We start from the raw sequence: 13,456 nt of genomic DNA, 5'->3' as shown, positions 1-13,456 counted from the left end.
CATTTCCCTAATGACTAATGAAGTTGAGCATTTTTTAAGATGCTTCTCCGCCATCCGAAGTTCTTCAGGTGAGAATTCCCTGTTTAACTCTGTACCCCATTTTTAATAGGGTTGTTTGGTTTTCTGGAGTCTAACTTCTTAAGTTCTTTATATATATTGGATATTAGCCCTCTATCTGATGTAGGATTTGGTGAAGATCTTTTCCCAATTTGTTGGTTGCTGATTTGTCCTATTGATTTCCTAACTTAAAGAGAGAGATGCCTATGAATATACAAGAAGCCTACAGAACTCCAAACAGACTGGACCTGAGCAGAAATACCTCCCGTCACATAATAATCAAAACCCCAAATGTACTAAACAAAGAAAGAATATTAAAGGCAGTAAGAGAGAAAGGCCAAGTAACATATAAAGGAAGACCTATCAGAATCACACCAGACTTCTCACCAGAGACCATGAAAGCTAGAAGATCCTGGGCAGATCTCATGCAGACTCTAAGAGAACACAAATGTCAGCCAAGACTACTATACCCAGCAAAACTCTCATTCACCATAGATGGAGAAACCAAGATATTCCATGACAAAACCAAATTTACACAATATCTTTCCACAAACCCAGCTCTACAAAGAATAATAGGAGGAAAACTCCAATACAAGGAGGGAAACTACACCCTGGAAAAAGCAAGATAGTTACCTTCCTTCATCAAACCCAAAAGAAGATAACCACTCAAATATAAAAAGAACATCAAAAATGACAGGAAGTAATAATCACTATTCCCTAATATCTCTTAACATCAATGGTCTCAATTCCCCAATAAAAAGACATAGACTAACAGACTGGATAAGGAAACAGGACCCTACAATTTGCTGTATACAGGAGACACACCTCAGTGTCAAAGATAAAAGCTACCCTAGAGTAAAAGGCTGGAAGACAATCTTACAAGCCAATGGTCACAGGAAACGAGCAGGAGTAGCCATTCTAATATCAGATAAAATTGACTTTCAACCTAAAGTCATCAAAAGAGACACAGAAGGACACTTCTTGCTGGTCAAAGGAAAAATCCACCAAGAAGAACTTTCAATTCTGAACAACTATGCGCCAAATGCAAAGGCACCCTCATTCGTAAAAGAAACTTTACTAAAGCTCAAAGCACACATTGCACCTAACACAATAATTGTGGGGGACTTCAACACTCCACTTTCCTCAATGGACTGATCGGGAAAACAGAAACTAAACAGAGACACAGTAAAACTAATTGAAGCTTTGGACCAATTGGATTTGACTGATATTTATAGAACATTTCACCCTAAAGCAAAAGAATATACCTTTTTCTCAGCACCTCATGGTATCTTCTCCAAAATCAACCATATAATTGGACACAAGGCAGACCTCAACAAATATAAGATGATCGAACTAATCCCATGCCTCCTATCAGATCACTATGGTGTAAGAGTGATTTTCAATAGCAACAAAAACAACAGAAAGCCCACATACACATGGAGGCTGAATAATACTCTACTCAATGACACCTTGACCAAAGAAGAAATAAAGAAAGAAATCAGAGACTTTTTAGAATTTAATGAAAATCAAGGCACAACATACCCAAATCTTTGGGACACAATGAAAGCAGTGCTAAGAGGTAAACTCATAGCCCTGAGTTCCTCCAAAAAGAAAATGGAGAGAGCATACACTAGCAGCTTAATGACACACCTGAAAGTCCTGGAAAAAAAAGAAGCCAATTCACCCAGGAGGAGTAGAAGGCAGGAAATCATCAAACTCAGGGCTGAAATCAATCAATTGGAAACAAAACGAACCGTACAAAGAATTAACGAATTTATTATTAATATATGACTAATGCTTCTAGAAGAGCATAGAGTTTATTAGAATAAGAGCAAGCATAGGGGTCTCTGAAAAGTATAGTAAGAAAGATTTTTTTAAATGGCACACTTTTAAAACCATATTATGTAGGACTCTTTAATGTAGCAGAATAAAATGAACAATTTGATTAAGTGAATGATAAGGAATCAAATGCATGCTATATAATACACATATATGTCTGCATACATACATACATGCACACACATATGCAAATGCACATATACATACTATTGATTATTAATGAGAAGAATAGAGATGCATTTTACAAAGATAAAATCAAAGTGTGTGGGGAAGGAGGACTTTGCAACACTATGAGATTAGAAGAATTAGCTGGACTGGAAACATTCCTTCTAGTATAGTACTGAACATGGTACATGATAAGGACTTAATTCCTTGTGATTTAGTTTATTTCTTACTTAAATGTACATGCAGCCTAACTAAGCTTTAGAGGTACAATTCCAAAATTATATCATTAGGGTGAAGGATTTAGTGAATTATTCGTCTAGTGAGTTGATAAGTAGAAGGATATTTAAAATCATGACATTTTTCCTTAATCTTAGAAACTAAATTATGAAAATATTTTATCAATGGAAAAGGGTAACACCACCACAAATTAACATTCTCTCTCTCTCTCTCTCTCTCTCTCTCTCTCACACACACACACACACACACACACACACACTGTATACACTCACCCATATACACAAGCAAACATAAACACTCTGCACACGCAAATACACACACAGAATTTCAATAAACACAATGATTGAATTCTGACTTTATTATGAAACCTAGTTTAGCCTTGGTTGGATATGATGAAGGAAAGTTGACCTCTAAAGGGGAATAATGGTAGTCCTTCTTTTGGGTATCATGAATATACTGTAGAAGGAAGGTTACCAGAGTAGAATGCAGACCCACATCAGGATGATATTTTCTAATCTGATTTCCTTTTCATTGTGTCAGTATCCACTCCTTTAATATTATGTTACTTAATTTAAAAAAGTGTCCTTCTATTTAAAATGGCATCTTCATCAAACTTTGATTTCAATGGGACTTTCAATTTTACAAATTTTCCAAAGCTTCTTATTTAAAGTAGGTTAATTTTACTATATATGACTTGTATGATTCCACAAACCAATTTTAATAAAAAATGTTTATTCCATTTATATACTACTTTGGCGGCAAACCAAATTAACCTCAGATGGAAAAACATATTTTCATAAATTCAAATGAAAGTAAATTACTTGTATATGAGCTTTATCTATTTATGAAGATGGAATTGACAGTGCTTGTTATACATCATTTCAGACGATGGGAAATGCAAAATCCTTAAGAGACAAATAACCTGACATATTGGTAGAAATTACCAGAAAAGCAAATGGGAATAGACTGAGCCTCAATTAAGAATTTTATCTGTGAAGGCTCTATTCCCCAGGGTAGAGGAATGCTAGGGCCATGAGGTGGGAGTGGGTGGGTGAGAGAATGGGTGGGTGCGTGAGCACCCTCATAGAAACAGGGGTAGGAGGGATGGGATAGGGGTTTTGCAGAGGGGAAACCGGGAAAGGGGATAACATTTGAAATCTAAATTAAAAAAAAAAATCAGAAGAAATAAAAGAATTTTATCCATATCAGGAATGTTCACATATTTGTTCATTAATAGTAATATACAACCAGTCATAAATGCTGTGTCATCTCCTAGGACATACTATAAAGAAGAACATACCTTGACATTAACTGAAGGACACAGATGTCATTTAGCCACTGGTGTCAGTTCATACTTTCTTTTTTTTTTTTTTTTTTTTTATGGCTGTTGAACATTTTTTTTTATTCGATATAATTTATTTACATTTCAAATGATTTCCCCTTTTCTAGCCCCCCCACTCCCCGAAAGTCCCGCAAACCCCCTTCTCTTCCCCTGTCCTCCCACCCACCCCTTCCCACTTCCCCGTTCTGGTTTTGCTGAATACTGTTTCACTGAGTCTTTCCAGAACCAGGGGCCACTCCTCCCCTGGTTCATACTTTCTTATATCCCTTCTAATGTATTCAGGGATCACTGGGATTTTAAGGACAGGGTCAAGCCTGAGCAGAAAACACAGTGAAAATTTCTAAAGCCGCTGTGCAGTGTAAATAGTGTTGGGTCTGCAGTAAGCTGGTTGCAAATCCTGGCAGGTGGCAATCTACCTTGGCTTTCCTAAGGTTAGGTCTATTCTTAAGGGATAACTTTCATAGCAGTGAGTAAGATGAATGAATTATAAGAGATAGCATGAATGAAAGAGAGAAAATATTCTTAATTGGAGGATTTTAAAGAAAGAACAGGGTTCTCTCTCTTCATTCTAGAAGGGAGAAAACTCCAGTTTCTCCTAGCAATTTGGGGCTTTTGCAAGCAACTGTTTTGAAGTTGGACATGAGACACCAATATTTTCAGTTAGAAACAACCCTTAATGTGAATCATCTCTCCGTACGAATGCCTTGGACAGACTGCTTTGTGTAGTAATATTTCTGCATTGCTTTGTGTATTCTTCAAACAAAGAAACCAAAGGTGCTGCCTGCCTTCAGGGCATTTGGACTCAACAGAGAAAACACAGGAATGAATAAATTGATCCTCCTAACATTGGCTGAGAGTTAAAAATTTGGGTCAGAGCCTAAACATAAGGACTGACAAGCACTATTCCCTGCCCTGGGATGCTATACTGTATAAAATAAAGAAAGTTGGCTGGGCAGATGCTTTCTTTGCTCCCAGTTTCTGAACGACAAAGGTAATATAACCAGGTGCCTCAAACTCTCACAGCCATGATGGTCTGTATGAGAAAGGCTCCTAGAGGATGATGCATTTGAATGCTTGATTCTGCAGCACTGCTTGGGCACCTTCAGGAGCTGTGACCCTTTTTGGGAGAGGTAAGTCTCTGAGTGTGCTCCACGGTTTCAAAATAACCTGTTCAATACAGGTCAAGATGCACTCTCTTTCTCTGTTTGAGGATAAGACACACACTCTCTGCTACTTCTCCAGTGTCATGGCATCTGCCTTGATTGTCATAGACAGAATACTCTGAAATTGCAAGCCAGCCCCAATTAAATCCTCCTTACAAGTTCATGTCATGGTATCTATTGCCAGCATGGAACAATAACTAATGCAGATTGTAAACACAGTTCTGAGCCTTTCCTTTCTGAAGTTCTCACAGCAACTAGGAGAATATAACTAAGACAATTGCCCCCCTCCCCATTTATCTTATTTTTGGATCAGTTCCATTTTGTTTTGCATATTCATTGGTTGATTCATATCTTTCAGGAGACATATTCATAAAACTATTAATCAATCATCATCTAGAGTACATTACAACATACTAAATCAGTTTACTCATATCAACCGAAAAACAAATAATTCAAATAGCAAAGTTCGAGATGCATGTTGTGGTCATCATTGGCTATTATCACTAGTTGTAGAAACTACAACAGAGATTCGACTACATTGCTATGTCAAGTATCAGAACGGGGTCTCATGTCACATTGAGCAACAACAGTATATGGCTCTAGAAATGCCAGTCATCAGTGCTTTCATGTGTTGTCTTAATATTTTTACTCAGAAGGCAAAAACGGTACATGACTGGATTGTAACATTACTTTGATATTGTAAAATGATAGCCAAAATTATTGAATATACAGAGAACTTGAGAGTCCTCAGGGATCTGAGTCTAAGTTATCTCTACTTTTAAGAAAATAACTAGCATAGATGACCATTTAAATATTTAATAATAGGATTCTCATATACCAGATTGTTGTTTATGTGTCTATGGTTCTGTGACATCTTACTTTTTTCTGGGTTCTCTAAGACAAATCTCCCTGCAGAGATAAGTAAGTTAGAATTTAAAAATTATCAATAAATATCTTTTTTTTTCAGCTGTAAAGGCAATTGCAACACAGGATTTTCTTAGACAAAAAAACAGACTTTTTAGTGTTAGACATTAATTCAATAATTGTAGCTAATTCTGAAAACAAGAAACCTTATTAATTTTCACCTGGAAATTACTTAGAAATTGAGAATGTTTCAGGTGATCAGCAACAGTTAATCTAATGACACTGGGGAATAGTATGACCATATTAAAATGGAAATTTTAACTGGAAGAATAAACCTCTAACATCCTTTGTCCTGAAACAAGGGACTGTGCATGAAGGTGGGCACATGGGTTGTTCTGATAAACTTTCAAGGAAAGATAACAAAATGAGCATGAGACATCAGTGATGCTCAAATGTTTGCTTTATCCCTAAGATCTGGGGATTTTTGCTTCAGTTTTTTCATTAATGAATCCTGTGTCTTGGAATGAAATAATAGGTTTGCTTTAAAAAGTCTTTCTCATGACAGAAACTGTGTGGATAATAACTGCAGCTATGTAGTTTAATATCTGATATTAACACATTTATATTGAATAAGAAAGAGCCTCTTTCTAACAACCATAAGCTTTGTCTACAAAAATCACACAAAATTGACAACAGTGAAGAATGGAGTGCTTGTAAAGCCTGCCTCCTCAAGTCACCAGACAACCCCATCTGACTTTGCCTGAAATCTTTTACTCTATCATTTTGTCATGGCTCACCTCACGCTTTTTTAAAATAATTTATATTATTATTTTTTACATATTCACCTTACATTCTGCTCACTACATTCTCGCAGTCACCCTGTCCCATAATCCATGCCCCATTGCTCCTCCTCCTCTCCTCTGAGAAGATGGGGTCCCCTCGGGGTATCTCCCAACCCTGACACTTCAAGTCTCTTCAAGACTAAGTGCTTTCTCTCCCACTGAGACCAGACAAGGCAGCCAAGAAGAACATGTCCCAGACAAGGCAACAGGTTTAGGGATAGGCCCTGTTCCAGTTGTTTAGGACCCACATGGAGATCAAGCTGCACATCTGCTACATATGTACAGGGAGGCCTAGGTCCAGCCATGTATGTTTTTTGGTTAGTGGTTCAGCCTCTGAGAGTCCCAAAAGTCCAGGTCAGTGGACTTAAGGGAGGTGCCCAAGGGGCAACTGGAGATAACCTTAGCTGTGATTTAGGGATATGAAACTTGAAGAGGCTGTGGACAGACAGGAACCCAGTGGAACAATAGAGACACCAACCTCCCTCAACCCCCAACAAAGCTTTCAATACAAACTTTATCCTGTCTACAAAAAATGTAGGCTTGGGGGATGTAGTTGAAATGGCCAACCACTAAGTGAGCAAACTTGAGACCCATCCCATGGACAAACACCAATTTCTGATATTATTGATGTTCCCCTGTCTTGCTTCCAGATAGGATCCTAGCATGGTTGTCCTCTGAGAAGCTCTACCCAGCAACTGATTCAGACAGATGCACTCACCTAACAGTTTTAAAGCATGCTTCTGATGTATGCCTTCAGCTAAGGACAAGTTTTGTCTTCTTTATAAGAGAATATTTCAATGGAAAATATACTACTTGTTCTGTGCTTCTTGTAAATAACAAAATGTTATCTTGAGCAGTGTATCAGATTAGAAGAAACAGAGAGCCCACTTAATATCCTATTGAAAAATATGTTTTGCAGAAAATTAGAATAAATCTCTTTGTTGAAGACAAGGATGACATAAGTAAATGTGGAACTGCTTCTTAGATTAGCAAATAGGGCTGAAATAATAATGTATATTGTCCAACTAAATAGCAGAAAACAAGTTTTCAAGCAACAATTTACACAAAAGAAAGGAACCTGGGATGGTGAGAGATTAGAACAAAGTGGATGCTGTTCTGAGAAGCTTGAAACAAACAATTGATACCCTTCTAAAACTTCCAGAAGCAGAAACCCCTAAGTCACTTCATTTTCAAATGTGCTGCTACAAACATGGAAAAAGTTAATTTTCCCTTAATTCAAATAGTTGATATTTTTCATCATCTTTCAGAAGTTTATATAGATATTAGTAGCATAGAACTGTGTAGCTAGCATGAAAGATTATAGAAATAACTTTAGAATTGGCAATGAACAGAGAAAGCAAGATTCAGAGGATTATAATAGTAACAGAAAATAGTTCCTAGAAATGTCATTCTTTATTTTCATGGCTGTTATCTTTTAACATTTTTGAGAATATTCTAGTTTACAATAAAAATACATGCAGTTCCATGGAAAAAAATTATAAGGTAAAAAAATAAGTCTTTAAACATTTGTATCAATATCTCTCAAAATAACATCTTGTATGATTTACTGGGCCTTACTTTCTCAGGTCATAGGGATTAAATCTCCAGTATCATTTATTGGTATGGTATGCATTCCTACTGAGATTTAGCACCTGTTTTTATTTTGTTGTTCGAATTAATTTTGAGACATGGCCTCCCTGGGTTTCCCATTAAGCCTGGTCTTAATGTTATTCAAGTTCATGCTTTCATTAAACTACGATTTTCTTATCTTAGCTTCCTGAATACCTGTAATTATAAACATATGTAATTAAGGCTAGTTTGTATAACTTTTACTACTGTGTGATAATAACCAACTTAACTCTCACATATTTTTCTTTCTGTATTTGGCCAATACATAACAATGCTAACTGGATTAAGTATTTGCTTTGTATGTCTTTAATGCTTGGTACTAAATATCTCTACATTTCTTCAATGAAGCATTATTTTGTTTTTAAAACAAAGAAACAAAGAAACCAAGAAATAAAGAATGAAATAAGAGAATATCAGATGTTTTAAAAATGAGAACAGATTTATTTACATTTCAAATGGTACCCCCACCTCTTGATCAAATGTGAATAAATAAAATCGTTAATTCAAGAAAAGAAAGAAATGGCACAGATTGTGGGCCTTGAGGAAAGTATCAGAACACTGCTCCTTAGACATATGAGGAGGGCTGAAGCGTTCTATCTGGCCTTGGAGACTGGGAAGAGACCCATGAATGGAGCCGAGGAGGAACAAGCATAAAACCTGAAAGAAGGTTCAGGACGAGCCATTTGGATCTTATCTCACAGGGCAGATGCAGCAGATGCATTTAAATTGAGGGAGTCATCAATAAAGACAGGAAAGCAAATGTGCATGGGTGCATTGCTTCTGACCACCAGCATATAGATATGTTATCTTTAATATTAATATTTTTTAATTAGTATTTTTAATTTAATTAATATTATTAATATTTTAATAGTCCAGACTTTATTACCCTCCAGTTCTGTCTTGCAGCAGTCCCTCATCCCATTCATCCTCCCAAATCTCCAAGAGTATGTCCAACACCCCCACAAATCCCACATACAACGCCAGGGTTCCCCACTCCCTAGAGCCTCAAGTGTCTCAGGGTTAGGTGCATCTTCTCTCATTGAAGCCTGTCTGGCAGGACTCTGCTGTGTGTGTATCAGAAGCTTCATATTGGCGTATGTATGCTGCCTGGTTGGTGGTCCAGTGTCTGAGAGATCCTGGAGGCCCAGGTTAGTTGAGACTGCTGTTCTTCCAATGGCGTCGCCCTCCTCCTCAGTTTCTTCCAGCTTTTCCATAATTCAGCCACAGGGGTCCATGGCTTGTGTCCATTGGCTGGGTGTAAGTATCTGCATCTGACTCTTTCAGCTGTTTGTTGGGCCTCTTGGAGGGCAGCCATGCTAGGTTCCTGTCTGTAAGTACATCATAGAATCAGTAATAGTGTCAGGCCTTGGATATTTGCCTTGAGATGAATCCCAATTTCTCCCAGTCACTGGACCTCTTTTCCCCAAGTCTCTTCTCCATTTTTGTCCATGCAGTTGTTTTAGACAGGGACAATTCTGAGTCAGAGTTTTTGACTGTGGGATAGCAATCCAAGACCTCCACTTGATGCTGCCTGGTTGGTGGTCCAGTGTCTGAGAGATCCAAGACCTCCACTTGATGCTCCCTGTCTTTCTACTAGGGTTGGATTCTAGAAGTTCCTCCTCCCCACTTGGGAATTTCATCTAAGGTCCCTCCCTTGGAGTCTTGAGATTCTCTTGCCTCCTGGGTACCTGGTACATTCTAGAGCATCCCCCACCCCCCACACCTCCTACCTCCTGATGTTGTATATTTCCTTTTATTTTTTTGGCCCTTGGGACCTTGCTCCTGGTCCCCCACCCCCACCTAATACCTGATCATGTTCCCCTTTTCCCCTACCCCTTCCTTCTTCCACCCAGTTCCCTCCCTCCCTTTGGTTGAAACATTACCCCACTGACCAATGTTTCAGCAGTGTATAACCTTCATGCCTGCTGTGCTTCATTCCTTGTTAAAGCAGAACAGACTGGCTATTGTTATGCTGATATCTGTGACTTCTCAGGAGCAGATGCACATCCTTTCTATCATTAGAGATACATCTCTTCATTCTCCTACAATCCAGCCAGCATCCATCTTTGGTTAAGAAGATTTACCCAAGTTATATTGAAGATCTATCCACTGTCCCCTTCAGTCTGTAACTCTTGTATCAAGAGTGAGCTGTACTAAAACATGTGGTGAGTTATTAATATGCTTTGAGATAAATACAGAAGAGCTTGACTGAGAGCCATCTCTGCTTGATTCAAAATAAAAGGAGTTACTAACAGAAAAAAAATGAGAACAGATAACAAAGATTATTTCTAGAAATGTATCCTTGTAGTTTAAATATGTTTGGTGGTGAGAATTATCCCCTGGGATCCATCTTTTGGACACTTATTCCAAAGTTGTTGACATGTTTTGGAGGTTATGAAAATTAGAATCTGGAGTCATGCTGGAGGAAGCAATTTGATAGGGAAGGGGTACTTTGAGAGTTACTAATGATGCCAATTTCAAGTTCACATTCTCTGTTTTTTTATGTGGATGGAAAGGTGAAAAGCTAGTACCTGGCCACCGGTCACCATGTCTCACCTGCTCTTATGGTCCCTGTCTGTGGAACATTAATCGAAAGTAAATTCTTCCTTCTATACATTTCTTTTGGTGATGTTATTATATCCCAGCAGCAATAAGTGATGGAAAACATGAAATTTATCCATAGGTTAATGCATTTTTATATTGGATTCCCAGATAGTAGTCTAGTTTAGAAATTTACATCCCTTTGAAGGGATAGGGCTTCTGTTTGTAAAGTTTTATTATTCTTATTTCTTAACTTCTCAATTACTGTCCAGGGTAGTTAATCTTATTTGTATTAAATTATATGGTATTAAATTGTTGGACAAAATGAGTTTGAAAGTTTATATTGATTATGATTTGTAATAAGGGAGAAATGCTTATGAGAAGACAAACTGGATGATCAAGTTTGTTGCTCTCTGTCTAGAGTTTGGATGCTGATCAACTACAGAATATTTTGCAAAGAAGAGTAGTTAACAGTATGGCCTTTTGTCAATGGCTTGCCAAATATCATGGTCCATAATATATGCATATAGATGTTTCTTGTAAAACTGGTATATTAGTCATAAAATTATCTCATTTTCCTTATGTTGTCAGGAAAAGAATTATGAATGATTTTGATTTTTACATGTGAAGAGCTGTTATTTTTCCATGTTCTGAAAATTTTATTTATCCTCATGTATTATCAAAGTATTTCTCCTTTTGTCATACATATAAATATTGCGTGCAATCATCTATATCTTTTATTTTGTGTGAACTGAATTGCTACAAAATTACAGTGATACAGTTTTATCTGGAGCCAGTAAATTGGGAACAGAATGAAATGTTCTCTTTTGTTGTTTATAGAAAAAGAATCATTTTCTACAAACAAACAAAACGTACTGTTTATTACCTCCTAGTGCTCAGGCCTCTGTGGTTAAAAGGTTTCTTATAGGAAATAAAACATTTTCCCCATTCTCATGGTTTAGAAACTGACAAAATTTGAAAACAAAGTGCAGCCTTTGAGAACTGTATAAATAATATGAGATGCAGTTTTCCAGTGGAATTGCCTGAACTAAAAACGGGTGTCACTTGTCAATCACTCTTTCATGTTGCATATCAATATAACTGAAACAAACATTCAATTTGGTTTATTTTTCTGTCTCCTACTCTGTGTCTGCTAGTTGATTGACAGGTAATAGCAGCAGCTGTTCTTGTATCTTTTTCTATTTCATTTTGAGACATGTTTGTGGTTATTACACTGCTTATTTTGAATGTTTCATTCATATCACCTTGAGTAAAAGGGAATCAGAGTTACGTATCTCTACCACTTCGGTGTGTAACAGCCACAAATTTGATCTGTATTACATGCTGTAACACGTGTAGTCAAGCATGCTTAACAGGGAATCTAAAAAGTAAATGTGATGAGTATTTTCTTTCTAGTCTTCCATTATGACAATGCAATACAATAATCTAATGAGCTACATTACAGTATAGATGTACTTTGCATGCTTTAGATGAGAAGAAATACCTAATCTGTGGATCCTGATACCATATGCCACTCAATGTGGTGGCAAATGTGACCGATTTGTGATGTGACAGATTGGGTAAAACCTTTTACTCCAGGCTACTGGACTGCATCAATCTAGTACTATACACGATTCCTTGCATTGGTGATCAATGGTATCATTTTCTTTTCTCTTTTGCATCATTCCACACAGATCTACTTAGCTTCTAAATGGAGCAACCCTTGTAAAAATTCTGAACTCTCAAAGTTCAGGACACTGACATAACTTCATCATTAGATTAGCCTACACATACCTCCATTTATAAATAACAAAATACCATTTGGGATGGCTACTATCATTGACTTATTAGAATAAACAAATCATATTCTTACATATTTCTTGAAACTGAGAAGTCATAGTTAAATTATTGAAAATTTTTGCTTACTCAAGGACTTTCCGTGGTTTACAGCATGTGAGACTATTTCTGTGTCCTCAGAGACTATTTAGAGTCAAATGGCTTCAGGGCTTATGTGATTTTATATAAGGACACCAGACATATTCATTTGCCCTTTGATAACTTTATAGATCATGTCTGATATAATATAATATTTGTATATGAATGATTTTAACATATGGATTTTAAGAAGACATATTTAGATTCATAAGAGTTAGATGCACATTTTCAAATATGTTTAAATGCATAGAAAAGATACCAAGTAAGAATTCCTAGGAATTCCTTCCATGGGAATAAGGCATCCAAAGTAGAAAAGAATACTATAAAATAAGAGGAAAATAGTTGTATAAAAGAAATATGCAATAATTTTTACAGTAAAATATATATAGAGATGAAATGGTGTCATGTAATCTCTATTGCCTGCACTCCTCTCTTTCTTTCTGTCTCCTTATCAACTAATCCTAATCATCCTTATTTATGGTCCGTGAGAGGGTGTGTGTGTGTGTGTGTGTGTGTGTGTGTGTGCTTGTCTTATGCTGGGAAGCACATTTGTTGTTGTCTTTAGTGATCTCTGTAACCATGTCATATCCACAAGACGTCATTTCACATTGCCCTTTCTGTCCCTGACTATGCTCCCATCCCTCTTACATGATGGTCCCTGGGTTTTGGACCAAGGGATACAGATATCCCACTTCCAGTTGCACACTCAAATATCACTCTGTTGTCACCTCTCTGACCAGCTGAGAGTCTCTGTGTTAGCAATCACCTTCTATGACAACAGAGTTATCTCACTCTAAATGGAGCAGAAGCAGTCCCAGGTTGGCCAGAAAAAGCCCTTGGAT

The sequence above is a fragment of the Apodemus sylvaticus genome, chromosome 16, assembly GCF_947179515.1.
Source record: "Apodemus sylvaticus chromosome 16, mApoSyl1.1, whole genome shotgun sequence".
NCBI lineage: Eukaryota > Metazoa > Chordata > Mammalia > Rodentia > Muridae > Apodemus > Apodemus sylvaticus.
Note: the sequence above shows the minus strand (reverse complement) of the source record.